Here is a 20,324-nt window from a genome sequence, read left to right on the forward strand (position 1 = left end):
CAATGGTTTGAAGTTTGTATCTGTTTTAGAAATTTTTATAGCGATCTGTCTGCTGACATCCTCTCGTAATTACAGACTTCAATTAACATTTGATGTTGTTAAGAATCTTGTTCTCGTATTAGTTGAAGGAAGCAAATAGGGTAAGTGCTGACACACCAATAATAATTTTTAAATATAACAACCAATAATGAATCTCCTTACTTTCTGGTATTTTATGGCTAGAGTTACATCTCAAAACAATTATGTAACTGAAGTGAGTAAAAAAAGCATTGTGACGGGACTTACTGGCGCATCCGCAACATAACCTGCATTGTGATGCTGAACAAGCAACAAAAAGGCGGAACAGCCGAGCGAATTGTCTGGAGAAGATCTCCTGCAGAGGAACCCGACTCCTGGCTCCTTCCCAACGCTTGCCAGAGAGCGATGACAAATGGCTCCATTTCACCCCAAGCACTTTCCGTTCTTTCAGTCCAAGCCAGCAGGGTGCCAAAGGTAGATGTAATATTGATTAACTCTTAAACGACATTGGCACCAACTGTCAGTTGAAGCGTGCAACTTGACAGCCAGGAAAGATAGTAAATAATTTGAATCTTATTATACATAGAAGATGGTGAGTGAATCATTCGGCAATTACTTGAAAGTTTATATGCGCTTGTTGCATTATCTATCTGTACGTATCAGGGTGTCCTAAATACAAATCCGTGGTTTAGAGTTCAAGTTGTTTATCGCATGTTGAATTGTACGTGCACGTATGAATGAATGAATGAATGAATGAATGAATGAATTGTTGTTTTAAGTCCACTTTATGCACAGAAAGGCTAATCTACCACTACGCCATCGGGGAGGCCCTGCGTACGTGCATGTAACGTATTTCATGGCAGTACAATGTTCACAGTTTCAATGATTTTAGTGTAATTCAATGTGTGTGTGCACCATTTACAGCCCTACAGATATCAAGCCAATACTCCACTTTACCTATGGTTGTGGTTATTCTTTGGCGCAGGTGGTCAAGTGACGGGACATTTTCTTGATACACAATGTAGCCTCAAACGAAAAAAAAAATCCATTAGCGGCAAAACGTGACTTCGCGGTGGCCAAGGAATGTGACCTTCTCTGGCTATCCATTATTCTGGACATCGGTTGCACGACTTCTATGAACAGTTTAATCCGTACTGCTATGTGACGTTGCTGCTATCTGGTGAGAAATATGTGAAATAAAACTTGCTTGTTGTCGCTGCACGATTACGCTCAAAACATCATTGTATCCTCAACAAAATTATTTGTTTCCTTGAGTTTCTTTTTAAGTCCATTTTATGCACAGAAAGGCTAATAGAGAATGGACCTACAGCTTGAAGTAAGATCCGAAAGCCTAAGTGCTTACACCTAATATATTGCTGTTTGAAACCCCGGAGTTATTTTTCGGACACGCTGTACTAGTTTTTACCATAAATTCCTGGAACCATAGACAATCTAGTATCTCGGGAATTTGAAACACTGGTACTCGCTAGACTTGGAGCTTTCTGAAACAATGAAATTACTGCTTCTCTCTTCCCCTCCCAGTTCACATGCCTGTGCCTACCCTTCCAGCGATACCACACTTCGCCGAGTCAATCCGAACAGTTTTTTTTTCTGGCAATTCTCTGATTTCAAACAATTTAGAACATCGCAATCCTTCACCGAGCCTTAACATTTACATTGTTGACTTGTAACAATATACCAGAACAACAATGACGACATTCTAACCGTTTCCCCAGAGCTGATCTTGCCAAAATAGCTATGAAAAAAAAAGTCAGTGACTTAAAAATAAATTTCACAAGTTATTGACTATTCACAGTAAGACAGAAGTTGAAGCCGAAATCTATCAACAAGGAAAACAAAATAAGTATGGCTTAAAAATAACTAAATGTATACTGCACTCCTATCACCCAAACTTTAACAACTCGCAATTGCACTGGATGAAGGTTATTAGTGATAATTTTTTTTAAATCATAAGTTGCGTGTTCAATTCGTCCATGAATATATAAAATAAAACCAAAAGACACAAACGCCAAAATTCGCTATTTCAAATTGTGCATAACATAGACTATCATTACCAGCGTGAGTGTGTTCGTAAACAAATAAGTTTAAATTATCATCTCCTGCGTTGTTGCAATACGAAAACCTTACTTTGGTTTAAAAATAAAGATTCACATAGTACTAACAGAAGCTCACTCATACACAAAGACAAAGTAAGTTTAGTCTATTTGGCAGTTCACTGTTCTTAGCGGTCTAGCCACAAAAAACATATTAGCGTTGCCTTTTTCTGCTGCGCTTAAAAATGATTGGCAAGGTGTTCAAACCGGGGTGCCCATAGGAGGGTGTGTGGGAATTTTTCCTTAAAATGGTTAATTCGATTATTTATGATTATATACTTGTACGTGGGTGAATCAAAAAGTAAGTTTAACAACCTGTAAAAAAAAAAAAATAATTAAAACACATTTTTTCGATAGAGTCACCAATGTGTTCCAAGCACTTTTCGTATCGTGTGACCAGTTTTTCGATTCATTGTGTGTAAAAATTCCGTCCAATTTCTTTGAACCACTTTGAGACTGCTTCCTGCACTTCCTCATCTGACGCGAAACCCTGGTCTTGTTTGAGGTGGTAGTCACAAGGTGCCAAACCTGGGCTATAGGGAGGGTGAGTACACTTCCCACTTGAATTTCTGTAGTAAATCCTGTGTGACACCAGATGTATGGGGGGTAGCGTTTTCGTGAAGAAGAACAACCACATCACTCAATTTTCCGGGCCTTTCATCTTTAATGGCTTTTCTCAGCTTTTTTAAACGTCAACATGACCTTTTTTTTTGGACAGGTTTTGACTTTTCTTGGTGGTGGCGAATCCTTGTGTCTCCATTCTATGGGTGCCCTCTTTGTCTCGGGAGAGTATTGGTGCATCCAGGACTCATCTTCTGTGAAGATTTTGCTCAGAAACTGCGGACCATCCGTGGAATAACGCCGAAGAAATGACAGCGCAGCATCAAAACGTTGATTTTGTGCCCGTCGGTTAACAAGCGCGGCACCCAGCGAGAGCACAGTTTACGATAACCCATCTGATCACGAATCAGCATAGGCGCACTACCATAGGATATGTTCAGTTCATTTGTAATCTCTTTAATTTTCACGCGGCGGTTAGCAACAATGATTGCATTCACACGCTCCGTGTTGTCGATAGTGTTCACAGTTGCAGGCCGCCCGACACGCGGTTCGATCTTCCCTCTTCGAACATCTGGCACCATTTTGCGATAATGGGGCGTGACATCGCATTCTCATCATACACCTCGACAATTTGGTGATGGATTTCACTCCGACTATGCCTTTGTGCCCACAAAAATCGGACGACGGAGCGCACCTCAATGTTGGACGCCAGCTCAATACGACGCGTCGTACTCACACTGTGACTACTCGCATACTAAACCAGCTGAAGCATGGCTGCTTCTGGTGTGTGAAGAAAACATTCCAGAGAGTGTTTCCACCAAGCGTGATTATTTTATCTCTCTTAGTACAGAAACACGGGTCGGGTGTAACTTACTTGTTGATTCACCCTATTATTATCAGTCTGTTTATGTTTGTACGCATGTTAATTGTATTGGTTGTATTTATGTTATTATGTTTTTTGTGTATAAACTTATATTGTGTGTGATTGCTTATCTACCTTCCGTAACCTGGAGGATTTAGCTCTGTTGAGGCAGTAATTAAATAAATAAATAAATTCGTACACTGTCCCTATTAGGAAAATAGCAAGTTATGCTTGTTTGAGAGAATCTAAACGCGTAGATATGTCCTGAGGCAGAATATTACAATTACAGCTACATCTTGAACAATTCCTTGTGTTATTACAGTGAAAATTGTGCCCATAGGATAGTAAAACGAATACATTGTTCTTTCTTAGATGACAGGCTTCGACGAGTGGAAAAAGAATCCACCAATCGAAGACTTCCTGATTGATGACAGCGAAGATCGACTTCACGACTTCGATGCCTCCTCAGAAGCTAATGAAATAGGAGAACGGAAGAAACAGTACCTTGCAAGAGGGGGAACTGTACGAGCAGTAGGTGAGAATTGTTTTTTATTTACATAATTTCATTAATAATATGCAATCCAAATGGCAACGTGAATTTTGATATGCATATGGCGTAAGAACTTTAAGGAACACATCACACACAGCTTCAACTAAAAGTGCAATTCGCTTCTTAGGCCTCCTCTACAGATTCACTGAAATTGATACTCCAACTTCTCTTAGCCTGTTTTTCAAGTCATCCATTTCTCCCATTCTCGAATAGTGCTCTCCGGTCTGGGCCATGGCATTCAATACAAATCTTTCTAGCATGGGTTCCGTCCTCAGCTTCTTTACCGCTATTGTTTGTCATAGAATTCCTTCTCTGCAGCATCTTCAGAAACCTGACATCCTGACTACTTTGAACATTCAGTTACCCCAGACCTGACGCGATATTGCCGATATGAAATGTTTCTATAAAATCATCAATGGAAAACTAAGATCTGAATTTCTTCTTACAGAATTCAACTCGATCGACCCGAAACACTGAATTGTTCCACAACTCTACCGCTATGCTTTCCCTTATACAGCGCTCTCTGTTCCACAGGCTGCCACAGTTCTACGTATAATAAACTATCTACAAACATCGACATTTTTGCCCCTGAAAGTATTTTCCGATCTTCTCTAAGAACGAATATGTAAATCTTTTGTTTGTTTCCTAGTTTATGTCTTATCTGTTTATATGTATCCCCATTTGTTTTTACCTAAAACCATCTTGACTTGTTCTTGTTGATTTATTATTATTTTCAGTGTAAAATGTCCTTACAAGTGCTGTATCTGAAATTTGAATATATATATATATATATATATATATATATATATATATACCCTTCTAGTCACACAGGAGAGGCACTTTCAGAAAAACAAAAGTGGTTATAACGGAAAGGATAAAAGTCCTTGTTAGTGTTGGAAAAGAGTGATAGAACCGAGACCGAGATGATTTCTTAAAAATGGGAATGAGAACGAGACCAGACCAGTGGACGCCAAGATAAAATCCTCCTGTTGGGGGAAGGGCAGGCGCAGAATTTATTCTCGGGTGTTGGGTTGGGTGTTGCCCTTCACTGATAGAAACTTAAATTTTACATTTTATTATTATTATTATTATACAAATCATGAAATTGAATTGAAAATGCCTGGACGTTGTTGACAAGTTCAGAGTTGAGTCCAGTACTCAAATAGAAACTGTATTCACTTTGCTTTCCTTCCATGAACATTTATAACTTTGTTCATGACCAGTTCTTTGTCTTATTAAATGCTTTTCAGATTCACAATACAAACTTATAAGAAAGACACCACTAAATCCGCTCTCTTTCATCCCACCTCTTATCTATGTTTTTACGTTCTGAAGGGTACTCTAACAAAGAGTAGGCATTTCAAATTTGTCAAGGCAGATCCCAGCTTTGAGAAATGATATTCCGACTTTTCGGGATCCCGAACAGTCAATAAATTCCAAAGGATCGTATTCAAAAGTGATTAATTCTTGGCATTTTCTGCACCATAAGTACGATATAATTTTTTTTAAGTTGGCGGTCTTTATTCCGGAAGTGAAAAAATAATCACTTGAGAAGGAAATTGTATGCAGAATTTGAATTTTTCACCGCATCAGGAAATATCGAAAATTTCCGACCTGGTCGGAAAACGGCGAATTTTTTCAGTCTCGAAAGTCGGGATTATAAAATATCCCGTTCAGATCCGATTTTCATCCGTCTGCACAATCCTAGTTACGGCTGTCAATGTGATTCTAATGTCTCTGGATAAAATGTTATCTCGTTTACATAGTTAATTGTTATAATTTACAGCTGTATACCACAGAAAACAATATTATTTGTAATTAAATATCACTACTATTTCACCATTCGAATTAAATGAACATTTCCAGATAATCTCAGGGGAGCAAGTGTCCCTCTAGACCACTTTGCGGGCGCCCTTGGGTAGATGAGTGTGTGTGTGGGGGGGGGGGGGGTTAAAATAGTAAACTTAGACGTACGTTCTGAAGGCAAAGAGGGACAGTTTTATAAGTTGATTATTAAGCTAGATACGATCTGCAAGAAATATGAAGAATAATTAAAACTCCCATGTATACCTTGTGGACAAACAACTTAAAGTTACAGCTATTCAAATTGCCAAATCTTAAGCATGTCCTGTTCCCGCTGATGTGTTTTCCTACAACCTCGGAAGTTTGATATTCCCAATGGCAACAAGTAAAATAATACACCCATAAGTGTAATGCTAAATTTTCTCCCGCTCCTACTACCATCCAGCGCCGAGAGCTCTTTCTTCAGCTTGTCGCAGCAAAAGGTCGGTGGGGGAGGAGGAGTTCTGGGTTCTCGCGTCTGGCTGGACGCAGAAACTATTCCCCGTGCCCTTAAGTGATTAAGTGAGAGAGAGAGAGAGAGAGAGAGAGAGAGAGAGAGAGAGAGAGAGAGAGAGAGAGAGAGAATATAACAAAAATAGAAGTCACACACAGAGAAAGAGAGAGAGAGAGAATATATAACAAAAATAGAAGTCACGCAGAGAGAAAGAGAGAAAGAATATGAAAAAAGGAAGTGAAATAAAGAATCGATAGAGTAATGAAGACCTGCCAGACAAGGACAGCAAGATAGTGAGAGACAGAGAAAGTAAGAAAACTGAAAAGGTGAAGGCTAGGCATAAAGAGAAGGAAAAGAAATAAAGACGCGACAAGGAAAGGAAAGAGAGAGAAATGTAGAAATGAATGAGATAGAATTAGAGATGCGAGAAGGAAAGGGAAAGAATGAAGAGAAATAACAGAAGAAAAGGAGACATAACACATTACAGGGAATTCAGAAGCTGTCTTTGAGCTTCAAGGCGTTCTTTAACTTTTGCATAACCCTTAATGGCTGCTTTCAAGTGTAATGAATACAAATGATGATGGAGTTACTCAGGAGGGCCGTAGCAGTAGCCCCAAATTTTCAGTAGTTTCGCGCAACGTTTAAGTTGCTGTCTCCATAATTTTTGGATTAGGTTCTCATACATGAAATAATTAATTAAATTCTACAAGATTGTCACTCAAGGTAAAATACTGATCATGGCGATTATATATTCATAATTGGCACAATTGTTCAAAATGACCACCATTGGTAGATCGAGAAACAGCAGTTATTTATAGAGAAAACATTTTTAAAATTAAGAAATGTATGAATGCATTTAAACACAGTCTACAGTAGTATTTTATAGGCTACAGTACAGTATGATGATGTATTATATTTTCTAGTTGATATTGCCTTTTTGGATTACCACACTGCTAATTACACTAAGAATAAACTTTGAAAGATAATTATTAAAAAAGCGAAAAAATGAACAGAAAAATTAACAGTTTTCTATTTTCTCGTTCACTCGATGTTTAAAACTGAAATATATGACCTCATGTGGTGTTTTACGGTAGGAGTCATTGTAGTCCTCCGTGGTAAGAGAACCAATAACATTGTCGTTTTTGATACAGAAACAAAATAATAGCAATTAGTTTCGACTTCAAATATACTTTACTAAGAATAATATCGAGAACACACACAAAGCGTTGAGGTTGTGAGTGTTGGATGGTTTTTCTCTCTCTCTCTTTTTCTCTCTCTCTCTCTCTTTCTTTCTCACTGTTTCTGTTTCAAGAGATCATTAACAGATCTACATCAACAGCAATATATGCACAATTAAAAAAATCAAGAATGCAAGGCGAATATAAGTATGAAATTTAACTGTTTTATATTAATAGAAAGTGAAAACTAAACAACTGTTTCATTTCAACTATTGTATAATAATAGAATTACAACTATTACATGTATATTCTATTATCTTCTTTAACCAGTTAATAAAGGAATTAGTTTGCTACTTTATAAATATCTGATAGAATGTCAAAAAATAGTGTTTACACTTTTTGAACGTCAGTAACAGGAACACTAATAACAGAAAGCACGAAGTATTTTTGGTGTCACATACCTTAAAGTTATAGATGTTCAAAATGACCACCATTGGCAGTAATACGTTATGTGCAATCTGAACAGATCGAAAACAGCAGTTACTGTTTCTGAGGGAAGGGAAGCGTAGGTTGTCTCAATTGCATGTCTCACGTCACTCACTGTCTCTGGCTTTGTGGCTACACAACATTCATCACAGTTCCCCACAGGTAGTAATTTAACTGTGTTAAATCAGGAGATCTTGATGGATATTTGACCAGTTACGTTTCTCGAAAGAAAAAAATCTCACCTCTGCCATTTTGCGTACTTTAATGACTACCGCTTGGCAGGCTGTGACGGGACTCAAAACAAAAGAAGGCTTACTTACGTGTTCTCACACATGTTCAACATAGACCTTGCAGCTTCAAATGCAAACAGTTCAGTCAAGTCATGTTTAATATTTTCTCTGTTATTAAAGTTCAATTAATGTAAACATTATTGCGTGCGTGTACATTAAGATCCTCCTCCCGCCCACCAGTCTTCAGTGATTTTGCACTTTTAGTTACATTGTCTTAGATCATTTTCTTTCAGGTTCAAGACATTTCTTACCTTAATAAAAAAAAAATCCCTCGATCGATGGTCTGTCTGTTTGGCCACGGCGGGAAGAGAAACTAGGGTTCCATTCTCTTAGGGTCGCCTCATCTTAGGGGGGAAGAGGAAGGGGAAGGGGAGCGGCAGATGAGGGTGATACCACAGTTTCCATAAGGCCCTGTGTTCCATGAGACTTGTTTTGGTTTAAGGCTCGGCTGGATCTTTGGCCGACGGCAGCGAAGCGCTTTTCGAAAAACCGCTATGATATTCCAAAATCTGAAAGGTTACATGTCCTTCGAATTCAATTCTGCTGCAAAGGTGGTAGACGATGAGTTTGTTTGCAACCATTTGTCTCTCGAAACGCAGGAGCCTCCACCCGACTTATGGCCCCGGGTGAGGCTCGTGGTTAAGGTGCCACAAAGAGGTGGGGGAAGGGTGTATAAATGATCGATGTGTCCATTAACTGAAAATCAAGAAATCTCGATAAATAAATACCCTTGTCTCAAATATGCACTCTAGAAGGAATTTATTTTATCGGTAGGCTACATTAAATGTGCCTGGCCCATCAGAGAATATTCCTTTTCCTTTTTCTTCTGGCGCCCTCACATCTCGCCTAAGACTTAAAGCCGTGTTCGAATCCTTTTTGTTCCCCGTCGCTTTCCCCTACCGTTCAAAGCGTACTGATTGGACGGCTAAAGAGTAGCACTGTTGGAGCTCTCTCCCGCCAGGTGTCAGTTTGAGAGTCAACCGTGCACTCAAGGGTGCACTTGTCGATAGTAATTGGCTATCGTAGAGAAATTGTCTATCGCCATTACCAGTGTATAGCTATAGAATAGGTTAGTTCATTGGACTATCCAGTCTAACTATTGCCTATTTCAAGGAGAGAAGGAAAATGTTTATTAAGGGTGCACTCGTCGCACCTTCTTCCTCTCCTCTCAAACTCTACCTGTGACGCAGATTCAGAGAAGACCGGTAAGGGGATTCGACGTTTATAAGGTGCTTTGAAGGGTTGAACCCAGTGCTTGAAGTGAGGGGAACACGGGGGATGCTATTCCTCCAGTTAAGAAAATATTAAAGAAGCATCCACTCAGCTGAGATGATTTGCTCAAGCATTCCTCACTTGCTTCATTGTCTCCAGGTTGATCCATAAGAAGAGCCTCAAACTCAGAAAACATCTCCCATCTATACTCTGTCTGTTACTCAAGGCCTCGCATGTCGGTACAGAATAGGAGATAGCGAGTCACTACTTGCGCAGAGACTTGTTATCGCTCGCCTGCTCCAGAGATTTCCGGGACAGAGTATAGGAATTCCCACTTCGAGCGAGGGTTGCATCTTCGGGTTCTTACACGGGCCATAGGCCAAAACGGGCTTCATGGAATCCAGGCACAGAGGGCCAGAGTAGAGCTAGAAGATATAGTATTAGAAATATGCACAACCTCATCCATCTTTATTTGTATAGTTTGATAATGGAAATAAAATTGTTTCCACATTCCCATGTATTCATTTCCAAATAGGAATGGTTCATCTACGTTTCAATGGAATATGTTTGCCACTCCCATAATCGTCCCCAAAGTTGATGGCTTCGTTGGGTCCTTAACCACATGAAATGGAAATTCGAAGCTCAACTACGTAAAGGATGTTCATCGTTCATCTCTTATTCGCCGGGAGCTTTCATTCGGCTACATTTTCCCTGGATTAATCATCTGCATGATAGACGCCAATCCCTGGGAGTTTATTTCCCCATCACCAACGCCACTCAGGAAACTTTCGACCAGTACATTTTCCTAAGAATTCTTCTAAACATGGAGCATCTGCTTTCATGCAGAATACCCCTTCAATGTACAGGCCAGGTGTTACTTGAAGGTGCACTTTGTTGATTGCCAAATACGAGTTAATTTCCTTATTACAGATTGCAAAATAGCGAGGGTATAGAACTGAATGCAGCACTTGAACATATTTGAAAGCATTTGGTCGTTCTCCGGGAAGGATTGGTGGCGATGTGGAATTAAGAAGCTAAGGTTCTCAGACTCGAAACCTTGTAAAGTCACTGATGTATCAGTGTTTTTTCACATCATTCATTCATCCGCATCGTTGCGATATACCCAAGAAGTACAAAAGCAACATCTAATCAAAATTGAAAGAAAGAGAGAAAACATCAATCCTTATACTTTTATTTTTGGGATACACACAATGGTCTAACCTGTTTTCGTAGAAGTGAAACCAAATATGGAAGTAAAGAATATATCATCGTAAACATAAAAAATAATATAAAAACCTGATAAATATTTTCGTTTATAATGAAACAATTTCGTGTAGTTAGATTTAAGGAGAGCATTGTCGTAAATAATAGAAATAATATAAAGAAGGCATGTTATACTTCAACGTTTTAGGAAAATTATCTGTTTTAAACCTAAGATTAACATTAACTTGTCTTAAAGGTGAGTTTCTGAAAATATCTCCTATTAATTTATATTGACACAGATGCACGGCATGCACGAAAAAAGTGCTTTATCTTTATTGCAGGCCTCCTCGGACGTGTTCTCTCAACCACATTGCCTACTTTCGTTTTCCTCACACACGAAATACTGTTCATCACCACGCATGACATATCGACCTCAGCGGCTAAGCATCATGGATTCAACCCCGTATCTTTCTGTCCACGTTAGCAGACGACACGAATCATTTATAGCCAGCTTCTTGATTCTAAACGCATGGCCGCAAGTAAACTCACATGAAAGGAACCGCCGACTAGATAACACGGTGTTGCTGTGGAAGACAGATTGACCCTTATCTATCATGCGTTACGGTAGACGCTGAAAGCAGTAATTTCCTTTGAATCGACCAGGTCCAGAGAAAAAAAAACATGAATGGAAGAAAGGATTTAAAAGAGCCAAGGCCAGTTGAACGTTCGTATATTGATTATCTCTACTGTAGAGAAAGTTCGGACTCGAGGAAGCTTAAAATATTAATTTTATTATTTACGATCATATTTTAGCAGTCTTCGTGCTTAACAACCACGTCAGTTTCAATGTTGAGCATTTGTCAAGTTTTTTTGAGAATTAAGACAGAATTTTATACTAGATCCATTAGTGACATAAGAACAAATTGGGATGATTACCAGAAACAAAAAGAGAACGAAAATGTCCTCCCTGTAGACGTATATTGAATCTTAGTTTGATCTCAGAGTTAAAGCGTGATAGAGTTGAAGCTATGGCAATGACAGCAGTAATATTTCTTAGACTGTAAATCTATAAGACTATTGTCTACACGCGATGTCTACACAAGAAATCTATGCCCAGTTATATTGGCTTATATGGCCTCCACGACGGTGTAGTGCTAAAGGTTCAGCAGTGTAATCAAGGTGAAGGATTGCATCCCAGTTTAAACTGTAGGTCCAGTCCCTACATGTGCATCTGAGCATGTGGTGGATTTAAAATAAAACCTTTTTAACTTTGAATATTGGCTCAAAGTTTACGTACTAAATTAAAAATTAATTTACAGCGCTCTTTTAAAGAAATTGCTTGTTTGTTCAATCGTATTTATAAGTGTAAGGTACTACTTCTTCATCAATTGAAAGCAGGATTTTGCACTTTTTCTGCAAAATGATTAATTTTAAATTAAGCTTCCATTCTTTACTTACATTGTGTTAACTACATGTGAAGGCCTCCATGATGGAGGTCATATGGATTCCACTTCCAACTGTAGGTCTAGTACCGATTAGTCTATCCGAAGTACAAGTAAGCCTTAAACAAACTTTGCGACTTTGGATTCGTTGGTATATTATTAGTAGATTTAAAGTTTAAGAAAGTTTTCATTGCAACATAGTGCAGTTAGCTGTTGTCATAGAACTTCAATTCTATCTTTAGGAAAGAGAAATTGAGACAACTGCGAATTAATTATTGTGATATACACGTATAAGTAGACATTGATGTTATTTATGCTTAATGCATTTTAATACCGTGGTGTATATGACCCGCCAAGGTCATCCGTTTCCTGCCTAGGAACAACTCGGCATTTCGAAAAGGTGCATGTCCTCCGAAAGCAGTTCTGCTTAGTCTTTTCCAGAACAGGGTCAGCTCTAAAGATTCTGGAGATAATGAAGCTTCATTTTTGAGTTAAGTTTAAATCAACACAGAAAATTTCAGGTAATATAACCTACATGCTGTATTTATATGTTTTTTTCCTAATTAATTACAAAATCGATGTGTTACCAGTATTTGGGGGCTTCCTCTTCCCATCTTATATTTGTTCAAGTCACCGCCACGTCATTTGAAGCGGTGTTAGTTTTTTGCTGTTCCAGGTATTGTATAGATGCGCAACTCTTTTGATGATTTTTCAGATATTTCGTTCTCTTATGTGCCCCATTACATTTACAAGATACCGCATCATAAAAATAACACAATCAAATAAGAACAGCTACTCAAAAGTCATGCCAATGTAGGTTGATATGTTAAAAATAATAATAATGAAATCATTTTTTTTATTATTTGTCGTTTTATTTCTTCTGAGACTTGACAACTTGAAGGACATGTTGGGAAAAGGGTGTTTACCAGCTAGTTTCATTATCACTCCATAATTTAAAGATAATATTTCAGTTTCTTGAAGGAATACACCTGGCTGCAACAAAAGCATTCATTCCAAGTGTTGAGAGAGCCGACCTCTGTGGCAGAGTGGTTCCAGGTTCCAATCTTAGCCATGGCATGGGTGATCATTGTGAGTCTCTCTTCATAAATTTCATCACATCAACACTCATCGCCATCTTTGCGATTAGCCAAAAGTAGCAGAAAAGCGAAGTGAAATAAACTAAATTAATCAACCAAGTAGCATAGTTATTTCCAAATTCCAGGAATTGCCTTTTTTCATGCTGTTTGTCATTCGGAATTTTTTAATCAGCACTGGGGTATAGTTTTCAGTGTCCGTTATTGATAATGGCTTGGTTTGAGTTGGTGTTTTAAGTCCACTTTATGCACAGTAAGGCTAATCGGGACTGGACCTACTGTTTAAAGTGGGATCCGAACCACTTGTGCCTCCAGCTGGTATCGAACCCGGGACCCCTTCATTACAAGGCAATGACGCTACCACAGCGCCATGGGCGAGGTCCGTTATTGATAATGTTCTTGAGAAGTAACTTCTGCATATTCCCGTAATATTTCTGGCGGAGAATGAAATGTGACCATTATTCACAGTCCGTTTGAGCTAGTTGCGCCATTGATGCAAGTGCGCATGCGCCAAATAGGCAAATCAGCGTCGAAATAGGAGTGTTGCCGGCAAATTCAATTCTTAAACATGTCGAAAATCGTCTCTCTTACAATTCGAAATTATGTCGTCTCGTTCTCTGTTGGTTAGACTTATTGTAGTTGAAATAAAATTCATTGAATACAACACTGATAGTTGAAAATACCGGTTTACTTGTGTAAACGTACACATAACGTATCACAATAATGAGAACATACTAATATACAATTTTAGTACATATTCATACGTCCATATCTAACAAAATCGTTCCGTCATGGCAGCCACACTGATTATAAATTCGGTTAGTTTCTCTTCATAATCTGAACCTATCACGAAAGTTTGGTTTCGAGCAGCAACAGCCATCGCAAATCACAAACAAAAAACAAAAAGCGAGTGGCAATGAACAACGAAATGCACACAAGAGAAATACTGATCTGAATCCTAGATCGTAGTTGCGCGCATATTTCTACCCATACTCTTGGATTCGTGCACTCGAGCTACGCGCCTCATCTGCAGTCGAACAATAGAGGTGTCCGAAGAAGGAACGATCCAGGTTTCAATTCTCATCGCTCATGTATCAGTTAAGGAGAAATCCAACATGAAGGACTCTCAACACAGCGGAGCTATCAGAGATTAAATACTTAATATGAAAGTGCTGCAGCCAAGAACATTGAAGAAAGATTGCATGTCCGCGCCGGGAGCGTCTTTCACGCTTCTGCATCACTAATTCAACAAGTTGTCTCTCCACTTTATTTCCCTTGCTCCGAGGTATAGCCAGGAGAGCAATAACTTTCGTACTATTATCTCTAAGGGAAACACGTGATGTTTTATGTCAGTTCCGAGGAACTCTTTAAGAAATTAAAGGACCAAGCTCAAAAATATTTTGAATTGAAGTGATCACATGTTTTGAGAGCTTTATTTCGACACAATTGAAAGACGAATAAAATTTAAGATCGCAATTTCTCGGAATGTGTCTGCAAACTGATTTCGAAACACTTCCCACTGAGCCACTTTTCCGAGCTGCAGGATGCGTTGAGTGTGAACAAATGCAGTCCGTCGCACACTGAAAGGCTGAGGTCCATTTGGCTGCCTTAGACACCGCTAGCTACTAATCCTTGATAGCGGCTGATCCACATATCCCAGGGTTGTGTCAGGGCTGCATATTTTCATCTCACGATTAGTACAGCAGATATGAATGGACCGTGCACAGGAAATTTCAAGGTAGTTGGCAGGGTCATAATTTTCATAAACGATATATATATTGATGAAGGAACCCAGTCTGAAAAAGAGACAAGTCCATCATAAAAGTAATCAATATCCGTACGACGTTACCCCCAGACAGTATCTAAAGAACAAGGTAAAATACTACAGTTCCTCCTGATTTTTCGAGGGGAACTCAGCAATTGATGCCTAAATAGGAATATCTTCAGAACATCCACCTTTGTTTATGCACAGAGGAGCCTTCCTGATGACGTAGTGGTTAGCACAGCTCGCTACAACGCCAGGGGTTGCGGTTCGAGTCCCGGGCAAGGCAGTGATATTTGTGTTTGTCTGTCCTGAGTAAAATCGAGAAAATAGTCCAATTGATATGAGTGAAAGTCGTGTGAATGATGGGGAATACTTCCTTATAGAAGTATTCCTTTTTCATGTAAACAAAATAGTGGTAGCGTCCTCGCCTTGTAATCAAGGTTTCTTGGGTTCGAACCTGGTAGAGGCACATAGTGGTTCGGGTCCCACGTTAAACTGTAGGTCCAGTTTCGATTAGCCTTTGTGTGCATAAAGTGTGCACAAACTCAAACAAACAAACTCATCCTCAGAGCATGGTGATTTAAAACAAGGGCTCTAGACGATTTTTTTTATCATCTTCTTACTCCAAGAAACAAAAAGTTGTTTCGTACCCAATAGGACCAAGTAATGTAAATAGTTTGCCAAAGAGGAATAGAGATGGCAGCAGCAGACGTGCTAGATTAAGAATTAGCTTAATATATGTGAATAACTTTGTAAATAAGAACACAGCAAATTGGAAAGATGAAAAACAATAGAATCTATTATAAGAAGACAAAGAATAAATATAAAAGAAATAAATTAATGTATATACTTGATAAATTAAACTAGTGATCATATGTAAATTAATCAGATATCTAAAGAAGTCAAAGCACTGCTACAAATTTGTGTCTTTGGACAGATCTTGAATCTGTCTGATTTGATTTACCTTTCCAATAGTGGAAATTTTGTTTAACCCAGTGTCGGTGCGTTCCAGTCGACGCCCCACAGTACTTTTGGTTTCGCGTTTCAGCCGTGGCACCTACTTGGATGCGCTTGTCAGTTGTTTGGCAGCAAGTACACCCTAGGTCGGACATATTTAGTGTTGGCGCGTTCCAATCGCAGCCACAGGGGAGGAAATTAGTATAATTCCCAAAGCCTAAGGAAAAAAACAGCTGTAAGAAGGATAAAGTAATCCCAGAATCGTAGGAAAAGCGGAAATAGAAGGAAACTAAGAAGAAAGTACGTATCCAAACCATCTACGAAGAAGGAAGTCCAGATTCCGATATTCCATTAAGAAGGAAGTCCCGATCCAGATCGTCCACTAAGAAGGAAGTCCAGATCCAGACTGTACATTAAGAAGGAAGTCCAGATCCAGACTGTACATTAAGAAGGAAGTCCATATCCACGTAGTGAAAGGTCTAAGAAGTGATATGATATTAGGAATACCATTTTTGGAAAAATATGACGGCCGTATTTATATCAAAGATAGAAGATTGAATCTAGAGTCAGTGGAAGAAGAAAGACTAGATGTTCCTATGGAAACTGTAAACAGCGAAATAGAGAGAGAAGAATGCATTGGCAACCTCAATTTAATGTAGGGACAGATGAAGGCAGTGTCAAATGATATATGTGAAGAAAGTGAAAGTGAAACGAATAAAGAAGGCATCTGTTGAAGAAATAAAGAATAAGGTTGATGAATGCAAAGATATCTCCAAAGAAGAGAGGAAGGAGCTACAAGAAGTTTTGTTAGAGCATAGGAATTTGTTAAGCCAAAAGCCAGGACTCACAAGAGGGTATTCCTACAAAATAGAAGTAGATACAGAAAGACCTATAGTATCTAAACAGTATCCGATACCTTTTGCGAAAAGAAAAGCTGTAGAAGAAGAACTTCAGAAATGGTTAAGATGGGAAATTATAAAAGATTCAAATAGCATACATGTAAGCCCTATGCATGTAGTCGACAAACCCAACGGAGGAGTTAGACCAGTCTTAGACTTGAGAGAACTAAACAAACACGTATTACTTCCAAAAAACCAGGCGGATAGAATAGATGAGATGCTAAACTCATTTGCAGGAAGCAGATACTTTACTTCTTTTGATTTGACCCTGAGATACTTTCAAGTTGAGATCGAGAAGAAGTCAAGAAAGTATACAGCATTCAGATACGGCTCAAGATTGTTTCAATTCAGAAGATTGCCATATGGTTTAAATTCATCGGTCTCGGCATTTAGGACTGCATTAAACAAGATATTTGGGATAGAAACTATGAATTGGTTAGCCATTTATGTAGATGATATGTGTATCCACAGCAATAAATTACTAATTTTGCTCAGTACTTTAAATGATTTTTTCATTCGTTAACAGTTTTTTTTGTTTCTTTTCAGTCATTTGATATATTTAAAGAAAAATATAAGAAATGAAACAAGTATAAAGTATAAAATAATAACGTAAAATTATAAAATATTGTAATCCCAGGGAGAGAGCTTCAGTCCAACATGACAACAGCACCCAGGCTACGCGTGACCGCGAGGCTCTCATTTTCGTGTCCCGCAGTATACAAAGAATTATGCTTCATTTCTGAGGTAAGTTTCAATAACCAGAGGCATTTTCAGTGAATATAGCCTACGTATTTTTTATTTACTTGTTCATTATTATAAAATTAATGTGTTACTAGTATTTAGAGTGCTAAAAGCGAAGTTTCGTTATCCTAATTGTGTTTCTGTGTGGATGTGGAAGGGGTGTAATAATGGCCATCACGAATTATGGGTAGGATGTCGTCATACATCACATATAAACTTTCAGAGGACATAGAGAACATGAAGACAAACAACTTTCTTCAATGACGTCTAGCTCATTTCGGGCATTTCCGATAAATCGAAGGAAGCCGGATTCGATCCCCTGTAGAGACAGGCATATTGCACAGCCCCATGGATTCCACTTTAAATTGTAGATCTACTGCCGATTAGCCTATCAGTATAGGGATTTTAATCGTTTATAATTGTCTTTGAATAATCCCGTTTGCTCCCGTCGCTTACCAAAAATTAATTATTTTTTTTTACACTCTAAGGAAATTTGGTTGAAGAAAAATGATCAGCCTCAGTAAAACTGCCGATGAAAATTGCTTTTCACGCAAACAGTTTGTCCCGCGGAGAAATTGTGAAAGGGGCGCCTCCCGCGGGCGTTTATCCACATTGATTTCCAGCTGCCTGCACAGCAGCAGCCAACTTTCTCTCCAGGGGATTCGCAAATACGTATTTAGAATTGCAGCCACTCTACTTCCGCGCGGAGTCACCATGCGTGCGTAATTCATGTCCCTCGGACAGATACACCACACGATCTGCATATTTACCTGTACTCTCCCCCTTTACATAAAGTAAGCAACGAATGCGTTTATCACTAACTTTTAAAGCTATTTTATGCACAAAATTTAATAAACATGTTTTTTGTATGCTCATATACACTCATTAAGTGGACTAATAAAATGTTTATACAAGTAATAATGGTAATATAATCGCATAATCATAATATATTTAAGGTTGTTAAAGGTTCAGGAATGCATGAATTCTAATGGGTTCTATTGGGTTCCTCAACAGGACCGGAATCTTTTTTCTTGCATAATTTAAAATTGGTCCAAGTTGCATATTGTCTCATTAAAAAAGGTTCCTGGACCGAATTTACATTGATCCGGAGAAAAGTTCCTGGGCCGTATTTAAATTAATCAGGAAAAGAGGTTCCTGGACCGTATTAAAATTCATTCGGTTGAGTTTGTGTATTAAGTCCACTTTGTGCACAGTATGGCTAATCGGAACTGAACCTACAGTTTAAAGTGGAATCCGAACTACTTATGTGCCTTCAGCGGGTGTCGAACCCGGGACCCCTTCATTACAAGGCGACGACGCCATTTAAATTCATTCGAAAAAGAAGGTTCCTGGAACGAATTGAATAACTTCAAACATAAAAAGGTTCTTTATGGTCCAAAACTCATTTACAATTGCTAAGTTTCTCTCCCGAACGGGAATTGAATTTATCTAAAATTCCTGGATCATTAAGCCCCTCTTCCTCCAACCCTGGAATTGATAAAGATTCAGGAACCCATACATTGTAATGGGTTTGGTAATAAGACCGGAACCTTTTTTCTCGCACAATTTAAGTTCGGTCGAAGTTGCGTATTGTTACATTTCAATACGGAACTTGGACCTACTTTAACTGATCAGGAAAAAAGGTCCCTGGACCGTACATAAATTGATCCAGAAAAAAGGGTTCCTGACAGTATTTAAATTGATCCGGATAAATGATTCCTGCACCGAATTGAAATACTTTACAGATGAAAAGGTTCTTTATGGTCGAGAACCCATTTACGCTTGCTGATTTTCTAGACCGGAATTGAATTTATTTAAAATTCGTGAACCTTTAACAACCCTGAATATATTTCTCGCTGGGTGTTTCTTAAGTAGTTAAGGTCAGTAGACATTAGACCTGCTCCAGCAAAATCGTTTTAGAAAATTTCTCCCCTTGGAAGAAAACACTATGATATTCCAAGTTCTGGGGGAAAATCAATTTACTACCGTTGGCTTGCATCCGGGTACACGGTTGATCTTCCTGGAGCTGCAAGCTTGTTGCATGGTAAACTTTCAAACTACACTCTTTCTCTTATCTGAAAAATTACCCTCGAAGAAATTTTGCACATAAAGGTACCGAAAAGTATGATGTGGTAATTCAAATCATTGAAGATTGATCTGTTTGAAACATATCGTTCAAACTTCGAAACAAGGCTTGTTTTGAATTGTACGTCTCATTTACGTACAGTAGGTCCATGGCCGGAAATAAAGTATACCGAAATGAAGAACATTTACTGTCTTATTTAATTTTGTAACCACAATGTAAGTATAGACAAAGATGTTACATGTATCAAAACAACATCTGAATGTAATCTACACAACGTTTGAACATAAGCTGAACAGTCAGCATATAGCCTCGGTCCAACACCAAACATTTTTCATAGCAATCCTGCATGTTTTCAAACATTACCACAATTTTATTAATGCATTGGGCAGAATTTGCAGGTGTAGTGAACTTTCGAGCAAGAGTTTCAGAAATCTCCCCCAACATTGTATGTTGTCAATGATCCGTCTCCATGGCCGCTTCCGTATGAGCCGAAATAATGCTCGAAAACAAACGCTTTCCCTCGAATACTCAAGACCATTGAGAATCGCCTTTCACTACAACTGTTATTGA

General features: G+C 38.6%; 1 protein-coding gene and 1 long non-coding RNA gene across 5 annotated transcripts in view; one reads left to right on the plus strand and one right to left on the minus strand.

Moving 5' to 3' along the window:
* LOC145987127 (fibronectin type III domain-containing protein 5) overlaps positions 1-20,324 on the minus strand; it is a 364,617-nt gene that overhangs the window by 170,337 nt on the left and 173,956 nt on the right. The gene's annotated exons all lie outside the window — the stretch shown is intronic.
* Positions 1,867-9,865, plus strand: LOC145987126 (uncharacterized). 2 transcript variants are annotated; one of them, XR_014441622.1, is made up of 3 exons: positions 1,867-1,961; positions 3,928-4,090; positions 9,727-9,865. It is a non-coding gene; the product is annotated as an uncharacterized LOC145987126 (long non-coding RNA). The 2 variants fall into 2 exon arrangements; XR_014441621.1 differs by lacking the exon at positions 9,727-9,865 and adding an exon at positions 4,554-4,656.

This window comes from Lepisma saccharinum, chromosome 4, assembly GCF_977018435.1.
Source record: "Lepisma saccharinum chromosome 4, izLepSacc3.1, whole genome shotgun sequence".
NCBI classification, from domain to species: domain Eukaryota; kingdom Metazoa; phylum Arthropoda; class Insecta; order Zygentoma; family Lepismatidae; genus Lepisma; species Lepisma saccharinum.